Source organism: Dendrobates tinctorius, unplaced genomic scaffold, assembly GCF_039654945.1.
Source record: "Dendrobates tinctorius isolate UK_male_01 unplaced genomic scaffold, ASM3965494v1 ptg000111l, whole genome shotgun sequence".
NCBI lineage: Eukaryota > Metazoa > Chordata > Amphibia > Anura > Dendrobatidae > Dendrobates > Dendrobates tinctorius.
The window spans coordinates 31525465-31542500 of record NW_027361779.1 but is presented as its reverse complement, the minus strand read 5'-3'; the positions used below and the strand labels follow the sequence as shown (position 1 = coordinate 31542500).

The 17036-nt window shown below is 43.8% G+C and overlaps 1 long non-coding RNA gene across 1 annotated transcript; it reads right to left on the bottom strand.

Annotated features, from left to right (window-relative positions):
- Nucleotides 1–476: 476 nt before the first annotated feature.
- On the bottom strand, nt 477–4123 carry LOC141100948 (uncharacterized). Its single transcript, XR_012234825.1, has 3 exons — nt 3978–4123; nt 3746–3852; nt 477–1615 (listed from the first exon to the last, which is right to left on the bottom strand). It is a non-coding gene; the product is annotated as an uncharacterized lncRNA (long non-coding RNA).
- Nucleotides 4124–17036: the final 12913 nt, after the last annotated feature.

The window sequence follows — 17036 nt, the reverse complement described above, 5'->3', positions numbered from 1 at the left end:
TGGGTTTCCGTGTAATTCCATGTAAATCCCACAAAAATGCTATTCAGATGACATTCCTGACGGAGCTGTTAATCGTAATCAGGCAGATAGAGACACTTGCAACTCTGTTTGGCATCTATTCCGGTGGTATCTATAATTTTAGGCATTCACAGAATAGTGGTTGACCAGACTTGGGCGCTAAAAAGACGCCTAAAATGATGGGACATCGCCAGAACATAGATCAGAGTCCAAAGTGTTATCTGAATCGAGGTTTTTGGGATTTACAAGGAAACACTGACGTAAGCGCTCAGAGGCGAGAGCAGGACAAATGTGAGCCGAGCCTTATTCCATTTTCTGGGAGGCAGAATGAACAACTAGACAGCAGTACAAGAATAATTTTTATTTTTGCCCAGTTAATGGTATTAGTGATGAGACATCTTTATTCGTTGAACAGCAAAGAGCAGCCGACAGCACAACGGAGGGGTGGATGCCAGTTCAAAGGTTCATGGACTCAAATGAACAATAGTCCAAATAAGGAAGAGGAACAGCATCCGGTCTGGGTGAAAAATTGTATCAAAAATTTATTCTGCCAGTACAAAATACAACGTTTTGGCCATATTGTGGCCTTTTTCAAGTATAACATAACAGCACAAATGGTGGCCTTTTATAGTGTGGCACAGCCAATCACCATTTAGGTAACACCCATCACAGAAAATCCATACATAAAATACATATAAATACATCCATCAGATACATATATGTTCAATAGCACAGTTTATCTAGTCGTTAACAATAATGGTCATATTCATATTAGAAATATTGCAAAAGCATTTCATATATAAACAATGATCCCCAAATCAGCCCACCAATGATCGTGATGCATCAAAGGTATCCATAGAAATAACGCACCAATCACTTGCAGTAATACATATCCATATATAAACCGCCAATCCCTAATCACATAATAGTGGCGCCAACCCCAATGGACCAATCATATGAGGACTCACAAATCCCTATATCGGCAGAGTTCCCTCTCCCCATATGACAACATCAGCCAGAGCCAGGTTGTATCAGGAGCGCAGTCTAATGACGCGCACCACCAGGTCACGGCGCGCACACCGCCCATCCCCGCAGGCCCGGTCACGTGACGTCTCCGTCACAGAGCACCGCGCATGCCATGCAAGGGATCAGCCACACGAACCGCCCACCGGGGAGGACCGCGCACGCGCAGAGGCCCAGAGCACGCGATCACACACCACACTCCCTCACAAGCCAGCGCATGCGCTGATTAACGAAAACAAGTGTAATACCACACTTGAATAAATGAGTCCACACAGATAGGCCAAAATGCTTCCAAACAACGCAGCATATAAGAGACATTTGGAAACAAGGAACCATATCCATAGTAGCTTTAATAATATTCCATACTTTACGAAATTCGCATACGTTGCACATTATATAAGGAGCAAAACTGGGATAATTGCAAAAAAGAAAAAAAAGGGAAAAGAAAAAAGGAAAAGAGGGCACGGGGAATGGCAGGCAAGAAATAACGACAAAAATTCACAAAGGACAACATCCTCTTCGTAATTCAGGACTGTTCAGTCCCCGTGTCCTCCACTCCATCCAAATGTATCACCTGTAAACACTGGAAAATAAAAAAGCATTTGATTAAAAGACCATAAAGGCCACATAGATAAGTATATACCCACAACAAAGAATAATGACACAAAGTGAGGGATTAGGTGACACAAGTATGTAGATTGTAATCCAAGTTCAAACCCCTTGGTTGCAACGTATCAAGAATCGATATCCATCTCAACTCCTTTTTCTTCAACATCTTAACCCTATCACCCCCACGTCTCAATACAGGAACCCCATCTATCACTCTAAATCGTAACTGGTTCACTGAATGTCTACACTCTAAAAAGTGCTTCGGAATCGGCAACTCCACAAGTTTAGTCCTAATTGTACTCTTATGCTTACTAATGCGGGCCCTAATCTCCATAGTGGTCTCTCCTATATACATAAGCCCACATGGGCACAAAATCAAGTAAATCACAAAACTTGACGAACACGTATACCTCTCTTTAATAGAAAACTTTTTTCCGGTTTGAGGATGATTGAAACTATCACCTTTTAACATATTGCCACAACAGGCACATCCCAAACATGGGAAATTGCCCATCTTAGGAGGACATATTGTCCTTTGTACGTTGACTTTTGATGAACCAATATCTGACCTTACCAATCTATCTTTAAGATTGTGTCCACGTCTATATGAAAGCAATGGCCTGTCCACAAATTCTGATATCTGAGGCAGACCCTTTTGTAAGAGGCTCCAATGTTTGTTCAGGATACCTCCAATCCTGCCACTAACTGGGCAATATGTTGAGACAAAAGGAACACATCTCATCGGCCCTTTAATTCGCTTACGGCTAGAATCCTCCACCGATATATTTTGAGCCTTAACTCTATAAGAATTAACTCGATCCATCGGGTAACCCCTATTGACAAATTTTGTACACATCTGGTCCAATCTTAAATCCAACTTATCATCCTCTTTGACAATCCACCGTACACGTAACATCTGACTCCATGGAAGTGATTCCACCATCCGTCTTGGGTGCTTACTATCATACACCAAAAGACTATTCCTATTTGTCTCTTTTACAAAAAGATCGGTATACAGAGACTCATCTTTCTTATAGACCAGCGTGTCCAAAAATTGGACCTGATCATAAGAGTGGGTCAATGTAGACTTCAGCTCAGAGAATACATTGTTCAATTCATTTTGAAAATCAAGAAGATCCTCCAGACTACCATCCCAGATACAGAAGATATCGTCGATGTAGCGCCACCAGGCCCGGACATGGCACCAGTAGGTGGAATTGTATACATACCGGTCCTCGAATACCGTCATATAGATGTTAGCATAGGTGGGGGCCACATTGGACCCCATGGCGGTACCCCACAACTGTAGGTAATAATCATCCCCAAAGAGAAAAAATTTCTCCTGAGGATGAAACCTAACAGTGCTAGGACCAGTTGTGCACACTCTGGTGCCATGTCCGAGCCTGTCAGCACCACATCGACGGCCTCCAAACCCCTATCATGCTCAATGGACGTATATAGAGAAACCACATCAAAGGATGCAAGCATCATATGAGGAGTAACTTTAACGTCACTAATTTTCTGCAAAAAATCATTCGTGTCTACAATATAAGACCGTGCTGAGGTAGCAAAACGTCGCAATACTTTGTCAAGAAAAATCGAAACCTTACTACATAATGACCCCCTCCCAGATACTATGGGACGCCCAGGTGGATTCTCCAAACTTTTATGTATTTTCGGTAACGTGTATAATATTGGTGTCTGGGGAGCATCCACCACCAAATATTCAGATAGCTTCTGATCAATGAGTCCATTAAGCAAGGACTCATCTACCAAGAGCCGCAATTCATTCAAGAAACGAGGGAGTGGGGTCACCAGTCAATCTAACATAAACTGCAGTATCGGAAAGTTGGCCAAGAATCTCCATCTTATATTTGTCTGTATCCATAACAACTACCGCACCACCTTTATCTGCAGCTTTTATCGTAATAGCAGTATTTTTTGAAAGATTATCCAATGCCTGTTTTTCAGAGTATGTAAGATTCCCCCTATGTTGACCCCGAAACTCTCCCTTCAATTGTGTAATATCTCTCTCGACCAACTGAATATATGATTCAACAGTTATTCCTAACAGGTGGTTGAAAATTACTCTTACTGTATAATCCAACACCCTGGAGCGTAAAACCAATAAACTTATCATCATCACTAATTGCACATGATTTTTCTTCCTTATCAGAGAAAAAGGATGCCAATCGTAGCCTCCTAAAAAAAGAGAACAAATCACACTCGATTTCAAACCAATCAGGGGAATTTGTGGGACAAAACGACAGTCCCTTAGACAATACTTCATAGTCCACTTCAGATAACACACACGACGAGATATTTACCACCAAGTCTCTCTGTGTTACTGGGTTCTCTTTTTCACCTCCATATTCCTCGTTCGCATTGGTGCTTTGCGTGACATTCCTCTTTCTCCTGTGCTTTCTACCTCCTCGACGGGTCCTCCTTTTCTTGTCATATTGTCCATCTTGTCTTTTCCTAAAAAAATAGAAGATGAAGATGCTGCACCCATATTAGAGTCATCCGTTGAATCAGACTCAGCAGTAGTGAACCCAAATCTCTGATCCTTAGCTGGTGGTCTCTTCCTTCTACGCATTGGCAAAGGTCGATCTCTCCTAGGGTATGGAGTATTTTGCTGACCCATTTGCCATGAGAAAATCCGACCAGATCTGTAATCATCAGCATCACGAAACCATTTTGTACGTTTCGTTTTCTCTATATCACCTCGGTATTTCACCAACTTATCCTCCAACTGAGATTTGAATAAGTCCACCTCCTGTGTTGTCAATTCAGCTATCAATTGCTGCTCCAGATCGACAATGTTTCTCTTCACAGACTCCACCTCTATATGGAGAAACTCAACATTCAGAAGCATTAAATCAAATGCAAACTTATTTGTAATAGACTCAAACCTACTGCAAAATTGTGAATTATCTGCAAGCAATGTAGGACGTAAATGCGGTCTTAAACCACGTGGAATCCTACGAACTTTATAATATTCATATAATGTGGTAGCATGCAATTCATACGATATGCATTTCCTTCTTTCAGTTTCATATTTCTTTTTAAGCATATCAGCAGTAGGTTTGTTTAAAAAGGACATATCCGTCCGGGCTCCAGACAAAATCCTTTTCGCATCATCCTTCACCCACCTCTGGATTAGTAGTTTCCATATTCAATCCGGTGCAAGCCTGCCAGAGTCCAAACGATAAACAGCAAATAGCAGCCGACAGCACAACGGAGGGTGTTGTGAGTTCATTTTCCCCTTCGTCACTGAGGTCTGGTGAACTCTCTATTCTGGTAAAGGAAGGTAATGAGCCTGATTATCAGGCACCTGAGTCTAATGAGGATGACTGGCTGAGTGGAGTCACTGTCTGGATATAAGGCTGCCGACGCCCTTCTGCCCTGCGGGTGATTTCTCTGTGGACTTCTAGGACACCAGTCTGATTCCTGCTTCCCTAAAGCTAAGTTTCTGCTTTGCCTGTTTGCATTTATGTTTTGTGTTTGTTTTCCTTGCTTTTCTGGATTCTGCCATTCCCTGCTGGGATGAGCTGAATCTCCTTTTGCCGGTTGCTCTGTCTTCAGAATATTCCTGAGTACTGACATAGCTTTTTTGAAGCCTAGCGTCTTCAGGGCCTTTTTATCTGTCAGTCTGTTGGCTCTTATTTTCATAGGGTTTTTCATGGATTGCAGACAGCAGCCTTCCTGTCCTTTCCTATCTAGGTAGTTTGGGCCCCGTCTTTGCTCAGTCTATCTTTCTGTCTGTGTTAGTGTTTTCATCTTGCTTCACCGTCATTATATGTTGGGGGCTGCCTATTGCTTTGGGGTCTGCTCTGGGGCAGTTTAGATTTCCCCTTTCTTTCTTTAGGCCTATTTAATTCTCCGGCTGTGATCGAGGGGTCTAGGGCATCGTAGGAACCCCCCACGGCTACTGTTAGTTGTTGTGATAGGATCAGGGGTCTTCAATCCGATAGCTGCCAACCTCTCTGGTTTTCTGGACTTAGCTAGCTTTTTTGTTTTTGCCTCCTATGGTGACTCAATCATAACAGAATCACCCGCCATACCGCAGATCTTAGGGTACTCAATAGCAGGAAAGAATTGTGTTTAAAAAAAAAAAAAAGTGTGTGTATATTCTTTCCTCTATATCTCTGAGGCCGTAGGGGGAATTTTTTTTTCTCTCAATGGAGATAAATCAATTGTCGTGTGAAGCAGCTCACTGCGGAAGTGCTGGGAATTTCCGCCTACCTTGCTCGCATGCTGTTGAACCAAAGATCCCTACACCTGATGTATTTTTTGGGGATCGATCTAAATTTTTGAGTTTCAAAAATAATTGTAAATTATTTTTTGCCTTGAAGCCTAACTCGTCAGGGAGCTCCGCGCAGCAGGTTAAAATTGTCATCTCTTTGCTGCGTGGCGATCCCCAGGATTGGGCGTTTTCTTTGAAACCAGATGATCCTATTCTGACTAATGTGAACACATTCTTTCAAGCTTTGGGGTTGTTGTATGACGAACCTAATGCTATTGATCAGGCTGAAAAGACCCTGTTGGCATTAAGCCAGGGTCGGGATTCGGCAGAGTTGTACTGTCAAAAATTTCGAAAGTGGGCGGTCCTTACTACCTGGAATGATGGTGCCTTGGCAGCCCTCTTTCGGAAGGGTTTGTCAGAAACTGTAAAAGATACGATGGTGGGATTTCCTGTTCCCTCTGGTCTTGACGATTCTATGTCATTAGCCATACAGGTGGATCGGCGTTTACGTGAACGCAAAACAACACGAGAGATGTTGCCACCTGTTGAACAAATGTCTGAACCTATGCAATGTGATAGAGTTTTGTCTAAAGCGCAACGTCAGGAGTTCAGAAGGCGTAATAAGCTGTGTTTTTTCTGTGGAGATGCCTCGCATATTATTTCTGTTTGTCCTAAACGAGAGAAACGCTTTGCACACACGTTTTCTGTTGGTGGTGTTCAACCTAAGTTTCTTCTGGCAATTACTCTGATCTGCTCCCTGTCCACATTTTCCGCCAAGGCTTTTGTGGATTCGGGAGCAGCGCTAAACCTAATGGACTTGGATTTTGCTAAACGTTGTGGATTTCCGTTGACACCTCTGCAGACGCCTATCCCTTTGAGGGGGATTGATGCTACTCCTTTGGCTAAAAATAAACCTCAGTTTTGGACCCAGGTGGTCATGCGGGTCGCCCCAGACCATCAAGAAAATTGCAGATTTTTGGTGTTGCATGGTCTGCATGATGCCGTTGTTCTGGGGTTTCCCTGGTTGCAAATTCATAATCCAGTTTTGGATTGGAAGTCTGTGTCTGTGGTGAGTTGGGGTTGTCGGTGTGCCTTTAGTGAGGCTCCGGTTTTTTCCACCTCTCCTCAGTCGCATGATGTTCCTGACTATTTGGCGGACTTTTATGATGTATTTAGTGAGAATGAGTCTGCGTCCTTGCCTCCTCATAGGAGTTATGACTGTGCAATTGAACTAAGCCCGGGGTGTAAATTTCCCAAGGGTCGGCTCTTCAATTTATCTGTACCCGAGCACGAGGCTATGCGGTCCTATATTAAGGAGGCGTTGGAGAAGGGTCATATTAGACCATCCTCTTCACCATTAGGTGCCGTTTTTTTTTTTGTGGCCAAAAAGGATGGTTCTTTAAGGCCTTGTATTGATTATCGTGCCCTCAATAAAATTACTATTAAATATCAGTATCCGTTACCCCTGATTTCGGATCTATTCTCTAGAGTTAGAGGTGCTTGCTGGTTTACCAAGCTTGACCTCAGGGGGGCGTATAATCTTATCCGCATTAAGCAGGGGGATGAATGGAAGATGGCGTTTAATACTCCGGAGGGACATTTTGAGTACCTGGTGATGCCTTTTGGGCTCACTAATGCCCCTTCTGTCTTCCAGTGCTTCATGAACGATATTTTCCGAGACTTTGTCGATAAATTTTTGACTATCTATCTGGATGATATTTTGATCTTCTCCAAGGATTGGGATTCTCATGTGGAACATATTCGGACTGTGTTCCGGATCTTGAGGGAGAATTCCCTGTATGTCAAAGGATCGAAATGCCTTTTTGGAGTACAGAGGATTTCATTTTTGGGATTTATTTTGTCTCCGTCAACTATTGAAATGGACCCGGCCAAGGTACAGGCCATTTATGATTGGGTTCAGCCCACTTCTTTGAAGGCCCTCCAGAAGTTTTTGGGGTTTGCTAATTTTTATCGGAAATTTATAGCAAAATTTTCTAGTATTGCCAAGCCATTGACTGATCTGACTAAGAAAGGTGCTGATGTGTTGAATTGGTCTCCGGAGGCTGTTGCTTCCTTTCAGGAGCTGAAGCGAAGATTTAACTCCGCCCCGGTTTTGCGGCAACCGGATGTCTCACTCCCGTTCCAGGTAGAGGTGGATGCTTCTGAGATTGGTGCAGGAGCTGTTTTGTCCCAAAAGGATCCTGTAACATCTAAAATGAATCCCTGTGCTTTCTTTTCCCGAAAGTTCTCTCCATCTGAACGTAACTATGATGTGGGAATCGGGAACTGATGGCCATGAAATGGGCATTTGAGGAGTGGAGACATTGGTTGGAGGGAGCTAAACATCAAGTTGTGGTCCTCACTGACCACAAGAATTTGATTTACCTAAAGTCGGCTAAACGCTTGAACCCTAGACAGGCAAGGTGGGCCTTGTTTTTTACACGTTTTGATTTTGTGGTCTCTTTTCTTCCTGGAACTAAGAATGTCAAGGCAGACGCCCTCTCTAGGAGTTTCTTTGCTGATTCTCCTGTGGTGACCAAGCCTTCAACCATCTTAGGCGAAGGGGTAGTTCTTTCTGCCATCTCGCCCGATTTGAGACTTGCTCTGCAAGAGTTCCAGGAGGACAAACCTGAGCGTTGTCCCAGTGGAAAGTTGTATGTTCCTGACCAGTGGAAGAAGAGAGTGATGTCTGAAGTTCATTGCTCTGCATTGGCTAGTCATCCAGGTATTTTTGGTACTAGAGATCTGGTGAGTCGCTCTTTTTGGTGGCCCACCTTGTCTCATGATGTCAGGAATTTTGTGCAGTCCTGTGGGACTTGCTCCCGGTCTAAATCTTGTTCTCGCTCTAGTGGGTTGTTGATGCCTTTGCCGGTCCCCAGGAGGCCATGGACCCATATTTCAATGGATTTCATCTCTGATATGCCGGTCTCTCAAAGAATGACTGTTATTTGGGTGATTTGTGATAGGTTCTCTAAGATGGTTCATCTTGTACCACTCCCTAAGTTGCCATCTTCCTCTGAGTTGGTGCCCCTGTTTTTGCAACAGGTGGTTCGCTTGCACGGGATTCCTGAGAACATTGTATCTGACAGAGGAGTTCAGTTTGTGTCTAGATTTTGGCGGACTTTCTGTTCCAAGCTGGTAATTCAGTTGTCCTTCTCCTCTGCTTTTCACCCTCAGACCAATGGGCAGACAGAGAGAACAAACCAGACCTTGGAGTCGTATTTGAGATGTTTTATTTCCGCTGATCAGGATGATTGGGTTTCATTTTTGCCCTTGGCCGAATTTGCTTTAAATAATAGAGCTAGCTCTGCCACTTTGATGTCACCTTTTTTTTGTAACTTTGGTTTTCATCCTCGATTTTCTTCAGGGCAGGTGGAGCCTTCTGCCTGCCCAGGTGTTGACACTGTGGTGGAGAGAATGCACCAGATCTGGGACCAAGTGGTGGATAAGTTATCTCTCTCCCAGGAAAAGGCCCAGCGGTTTTCCAATCGACATAGGACCATTGGTCCCCAGTTTAAGATTGGTGATATGGTGTGGTTTTCTTCAAAAAGTATTGCTATGAAGGTGGCTCCTCCTAAGTTTAAGCCTAGATTTATTGGACCTTACAAGATTTTGGAGATTATTAATCCGGTCTCTTTTCGTTTGGCTCTTCCTGTCACATTTAAAATCCATAATGTGTTCCATAAGTCCTTGTTGAAGAGGTTTGTTGAACCAGTTGTTCCTGGGGTGGCACCTCCAGACCCTGTATTGGTTGAAGGTAACATGGAATATGAGGTAGAGAAAATACTGCATTCCCATCTGGCTAGACGGAGACTCCAGTATTTGGTTAAGTGGAAGGGTTATGGTCAGGAGGATAATTCCTGGGTCTCTGCCTCTGATATTCATGCCAAAAGATTGGTGCGTGCCTTTCATCGGGCTCACCCTGATCGCCCTGGTGACGTGGTTGAGGGTTCGGTGACCCCTCCTCAAGGGGGACGTACTGTTGTGAGTTCATTTTCCCCTTCGTCACTGAGGTCTGGTGAACTCCCTATTCTATTGGTAAAGGAAGGTAATGAGCCTGATTATCAGGCACCTGAGTCTAATGTCCTGACTGGCTGAGTGGAGTCACTGACTGGATATAAGGCTGCCGACGCCCTTCTGCCCTGCGGGTGATTTCTCTGTGGACTTCTAGGACACCAGTCTGATTCCTGCTTCCCTAAAGCTAAGTTTCTGCTTTGCCTGTTTGCATTTATGTTTTGTGTTTGTTTTCCTTGCTTTTCTGGATTCTGCCATTCCCTGCTGGGATGAGCTGAATCTCCTTTTGCCGGTTGCTCTGTCTTTAGAATATTCCTGAGTACTGACATAGCTTTTTTGAAGCCTGGCGTCTTCAGGGCCTTTTTCTCTGTCAGTCTGTTGGCTCTTATTTTCATAGGGTTTTTCACGGATTGCAGACAGCAGCCTTCCTGTCCTTTCCTATCTAGGTAGTTTGGGCCCCGTCTTTGCTCAGTCTATCTTTCTGTCTGTGTTAGTGTTTTCATCTTGCTTCACCGTCATTATATGTTGGGGGCTGCCTATTGCTTTGGGGTCTGCTCTGGGGCAGTTTAGATTTCCCCTTTCTTTCTTTAGGCCTATTTAATTCTCCGGCTGTGATCGAGGGGTCTTGGGCATCGTAGGAACCCCCCACGGCTACTGTTAGTTGTTGTGATAGGATCAGGGGTCTTCAATCCGATAGCTGCCAACCTCTCTGGTTTTCTGGACTTAGCTAGCATTTTTGTTTTTGCCTCCTACGGTGACTCAATCATAACAGGAGGTGTGGATGCCAGTTCAAAGGTTCATGGACCCAAATGAACAATAGTCCAAATAAGGAAGAGGAACAGCATCCGGTCTAGGTGAAAAATCGTATCAAAAATTTATTCTGCCAGTACAAAATATACAAAATATATATGACCATTATTGTTAACGACTAGAAAAACTGTGCTATTGAACATATATGTATCTGATGGATGTATTTATATGTATTTTATGTATGGATTTTCTGTGATGGGTGTTACCTAAATGGTGATTGGCTGTGCCACACTATAAAAGGCCACCATTTGTGCTGTTATGTTATACTTGAAAAAGGCCACAATATGGCCGAAAAGTTGTATTTTGTACTGGCAGAATAAATTTTTGATACAATTTTTCACCCAGACCGGATGCTGTTCCTCTTCCTTATCTTTATTCTTTGAGTCGGTGCGATTACAACGATAGCAGATTTATTATTTTTTTTTATGCTTTACTGCTATAACACAGTAAAAATGCATTTTTATTTAAAAAATAGCTATTTTATTTCCATATTCTGACAGCTGTAACTTTTTTTATTTTTTGGCAAACAGAGTTTTATGAGGGCTTATTTTTTTGTGCAACGAGTTGGATTTTTTGTACTTTTTTGGGGTAGATAACATTTTTTGATTACTTTTTATTCAGACGCAGATTTTTTTAAAAACAGCAGTGAGGAATAAGACCACCATTTTAATGCATATCTGTGGTCATTAAGTGGTTAAATTGATTGCAAATAGCCTAATGTCAATTTATAAAACACCTTGGCAATAATGATCTGCCTGCAATTGTGCAGATAAGGTCGGGGTCACACTTGCGAGTGCAATGCGAGAAACTCGTGCGAGTCTCTCACCTCAATACCCGGCACTGCCGCCGGTGGTTTGGATCGGAGCGTTCAGCTGCTTAGAAAGAAATGCAGCCTCACACTCCGGTCCCGAGTGCCGGTGGCAGTGCTGGGTATTGAGGCGAGAGACTCGCGCGAGTTTCTCGCATTGCACTCACAAGTGTGACCCCGGCCTAAGTGTTACTATCAATATGTTATTACCATGTGGAAGTTTGGAGTGGAAGGATATGCTTAGGTTTATTAATATGGAGAGCTTCAAAATAGTACTAGATTGGTCTAAAAATTTTACTTTATTATCTTCTATATATATATTATTTACAACTGTACTGTGAAAGATTTAGTGTTGATATTCTCATTAATACAATCGTGTTATTATGATGTACAAATTTTTCCGCAAAGTACTTTTGTCATAGTCAAGTGCCCATTAAACAAAAATGACATCAATTTACAGCACTCAATTTACCATATTATTTGGCCATCATTATGGCTCTCATAGAGAATGGCATACTAATTAGAAAAAAATGAGTGTATTTTACTCCATTAAAGTCTTTGATCATCCAGTAGTAATTTCAGCCATTAAGGAGTAGTGACAAGAGTTGTTTTGCCTCTATATGCGATAATATGGTTTAGAAAAGTGATTTTCGCTGTTTCAAAATTATGTTCCTCCTGACTCAAATACAGAAGTACCAAGGTTGGGCTCATATGCAGCAAATTAAATACATAACATTCGGACAGTGTAAGTACTTTCTATAGAGGTGTAGATCCCCCCTGGGACGCACATATCACAGGTGAAGAATGTGAAATTACGTCCACAATCACACGTTCAGTATTTGGTCAGTATTTTACGTCAGTATTTATAAGCCAAAAACCAGGAGTGGAACAGTCAGAGGAAAAGTATAATAGAAACACGTCACCACTTCTGTATTTATCACCCACTCCTGGTTTTGGCTTACAGATACTGATGTAAAATACTGACCAAATACTGAACATGTGAATGTGGCCTTAGACTACTTCTATTTCATTTCAACAGAGAGTTACAAGCTCTTATTCGTTGACCAAAGTTGCAAACTTGACTTTTTAATTTTTGGAGGGCAGCGTAGCAAAAAATTACAGACAGACAATATTTTTATGGACACATTGGAAAACCATAATAAATCATTATGATTATGAGTGGTACATGTCTGCAGCCCGTAATTCTGATATGAGAACATAAGATGCATTCACTGTAAATTGTAAACTGATGACAATTACAGCCAAAATAATCCGTACGTTTTTTAGCTTAAAAAAATTCACAGACGCCTTAGTTTTATTTATGGACAGGGCAAATTGGAATTAAGGATGGTGGGCAGCCCTGCCATTGAATGCCATGGTCTGTGCCAATTCCAGAAAGAAGACTGCATTATCAGTGGACATCGTCCTATCAAGTCTCTGGTTAAAGTGCATTTGTCAAAAATCAATAACATGGACATCTGTTGAATCACAATGTCCAAACTTTGGCAGTAATTTAAAGGAAAAGGGTCTATTGTGGTTTTGGGATGCAGGGCACTTAAAGAGGTTTTCCACTACTTTGAGAACCCTTGTTTTGTGCCGATAAATTAAAAAAGCTTATACTCTCCTCCCATGCAGGCACCATTATAGCAGTGTCAGCACTCGTGTTCCCGGTGCTCACGTTCTGTTGTTATGACATGTGAGCCTGGTTCCCAAACAGCGCTGGCGTCACTATCTATGCCTTCGGACAAATCAAACATAAAGAGGAAGAGAGAGTGCCGCTGCGTCCTAACTTCCCCTTCATGTTCGATTTGTCCAAAGGCGGAGACAGTGACGCCAGCGCTGCTTGGGAGCAAGGCTCATGTGTCATAACAACTACATGAGAGCTCTGGGAACGTGAGTGCCAGCACCACTGGAATGGTGCTGGCATGGGAGGTGAGGTGAGTATAACCTTTTTTAAATTTTCAGGGACAAGCATGGTGTATGAGAAGGGGTTGTCCAAGTTGTGGACAACTTCTTTAAGTTGCACTTAAACACTGCCAAGTTCAGTAGTGTAACAACTGCTGATTGATAAACAATTTCCTGTTTATAGACTGCATTTAACGATGTGCACTGAAGATAGATCTCTCAGTGGACATAGGATATCATTTTGCTTAAATCATGTTTACACAGAATGATGCGTCACTGAGAACAATGAACACTTGTAACATAGTAACTTGTGAAAAACAACTGTTTTGTTTGTTCATCAGGTGATTGCTATCCTGTTTAGACTTCAAGATTATCAAGTAACGAACCTTCCTAGCAATACTTGTTCACAATAATCATGCAGTAAATATACCTTTAGTGTCTCTTTGGCATTGTTTTTCTTCAACTTTAAAACTAATAATATATTCAATATCTGTCTGCTAAACTGTCTATCAATATACTATATACAAAGTGGATTGCGAAAGTATTCACAAATATGGCATTTTTCACGTTTTACTACCTCACAACCTGGAATTTCCATTTTTTTTAAGGTATTCATCAGTTCATATAAAGTACATGCCTACAGCTGTGTAAATTTGGTTTTCTTTTTATTGTGAAGCAAACAACAAATAAGACAAAATAACTGTACATTGTACATGTGAACATCAATCTTCAAGTCTGACCACAGAATCTCAACTGGATTGAGGTCTGGGTTTTGACTAGACCACTCCAATACATTTACATGTTTCCCCTTATACCAGTTGAGTGTTGCTTTAGCAGTATGCTTTGGGTCATTGTCTTGTTGAAAGGTGAATCTCTGTTCCAGTCTCATAGCATCTGTCATAGTTAGGACATGGTTAATGTCCTGTTTTCTCAAGGTTAATTTTGCTGGCCTCCCTTTGGATCTGGGAGGGGTATTTATACTCACTTCAGACTAGGATTCCCTGTCAGCTATACTGTTCTGGCTGTGTGTCTGACCCCTGGTGTGCGTGTATACTGCTTTGCTTGTTTGCTTCCCGTGTATGACCTGGTCTGTCCCCTCACTCTGTTCTCTGTCTCACATTTTGGTATTATTGTCTTCTCCGGTTCTGACCTCCTGGCTTGGCTATTGTTACTCCGTTACAGTTTGTTTCTGTTGTACCATCTATTGCCCGTTCTGTTTTACTGATCTCTTGCTACATCCTGACTATCCGTTCTGTCTAATCCTTTGGTACTGTCCTGCTATCTGGTGTTTTGACCCCAGCTTGATCTGGTTTATGTCTCTGTCTATGCCACTTGGTAACTTTGTCCCGTAGTTACTTTTCTAGGAGTTTTCCTATAGCTCCTAGCTCTCTGGAGTTTAGGTCATGCCCCCAGCAGTCACGTGCTTCAGGTCCTGCGAGTCTGAAGCACGCATCTTCACCGCTGCTGCCCCACTCCACAGGTATCTCTGAGCACAGTTTGCTTTACTCAGGACACGCGCACTGGCTCAGTGAGCAAGTGCAGTGTGGTGTTCCTGACAGCATCCACTTTTCTGGGCACAGACCTCATAGAACCCCCATCTACCTGGTGCCCCAGGTAGTGGACCTCGCTCATGCCCATCTGGCACTTTACCGGCTTGATGGTCGGCCCTGCTTGGTGGATGCGCCCAATCACCTCCTGAAGATGCTCGAGGTGCACCTCCAAGGTGGAACTGAAGACGGCAATGTCATCCAGGTACGCCACCATGCACCTCTCCAGTCCCTGCAGCAGGTGGTTGACCATCCACTGGAATGTGGCAGGGGCATTCTTCATGCCAAAAGGCATGACTCTGGACTTGTACAGTCTGAAGGGGGTGATAAAGGTGGACTTTTCCTGTGCCTCGGGGCTCAGGGGAATCTACCAATATCCCTGGCTCAGATCTATAATGTGTAGATAGTGCACGCCAGCTAACCGCTCAAGCAGCTCCTCGATGCATGGCATTGGGTGCACATCAGAGGTTGTTATGGCATTGAGCCCCCTTGTAGTCTACACAGAACTGGGTGGCACGATCATTCTTTGGCACCAGGACTACAGGTAAGGCCCACGTACTCTTGGACTGCTTAATCACCCCCAGCTTCAACATCTCATCGATCTCCTGGCGCATGACGTGCTGCACCTCTTCCAAGATCGAATAGGATGTCAGCCATAGAGGGGCATGATTCCCGGTGTCCACCTCGTGGACCAATACCTTAGTCCTTCCAGGTCTGTTGGTAAACATGGCCCGGAAGGGTTCCAGTGTGGCTTGCAACTGCGATTGCTGGTGTGCAGATATCAAGGCACTTACCTCCACGTCCTCTATGGACCCGCCAGCCTTAGCTTGAGCCAGCGTGTCACCGTCTTCAAGCAGGTTGCAGACCGGTAGGATGCAGGCTCCACGTTCTTGATAAGCTTTCATCATATTGATGTGGATGGCCTTCTGCCTACCCCGAGCATGGTCAAGAGTGACCACATAGGTGACTGGGTTGAGCTGTTGGTGTACGACATACGGGCCTTCCCAAGCTGCCTGAAGCTTATCCTTTGGTACAGGGACCAGCACCCACACCTTCTGACCCACCTGATAGGTCCACTCCCGGGCTTTCTGGTCATACCAGTGCTTCTGGTCAGCATGAGCCTGCGCCATTTTGTCATGCACCAACTGCGCCAAGGTCTGCATCTTGTCATGGAAGCGCATGACATACTCCACGATGGATACTTCTGAAGGGTTTGGATCTTCTTCCCAGGATTCCCTTACCAACCCAAGGGGTCCCCAGACTCACCTGCCATACAGGAACTCAAAGGGGGAAAACCCCGCCGAGGCCTGCGGAACCTCTCGGTAAGTGAATAGCAGGTGTGGGAGGTACTGTTCCCAATCGCGTCCTTGGGTCTCAACCAGCATTTATAGCATCTATTTGAGTGTACCATTGAAGCGCTCACACAAACTATTGGTTTGGGGGTGATAGGCGCTCGATAGCAGACACTTCACCTGCATTTTCTTAGAGCGAGCCTCTATTAGGCTAGACATGAATAGAGTCCCCTGGTTGGTAAGCATCTCCCTGGGAAATCCTACTGGTGAAAAGATGGCCAACAGGGCATCCGCCACCTTATTCACCCTAGTTGAGGACAGAGCCACTGTCTCTGGGTACCAGGTAGCATAGTCTACCACAGTAAGGATGAAACGCTTTCCAGAGCTGCTGGGTATGGCCAGTGGTCCCACAATGTCCACCATAATCCTCTGGAAAGGCTCCTCTATCACTGGCAAAGAGATCAGGGGAGCCTTGGGAGCAGGCCCTGATTTCCCCACTCTTTTCCAGGTGATACAGGAGCAGCAGTAATTTGTTCCATCTGTTCTCAATTTGGGCTAATAGAAGTGTTGAGACAGCCGGGGTTAGTTTGTTGATCCTCAAATGTCCAGCGAGTGGAATCTCATGTGCAATCGGTAACAACTCACCCCAATACTTGTAGGGGATGACCAGCTGTCTTTCCCTCAACCACTCCTTTTGGGATTTACCGGGGACTGTCTCTCGGTACAACCTCCCTCGTTCCCTGAACACCCTCTCCTTATCAGTC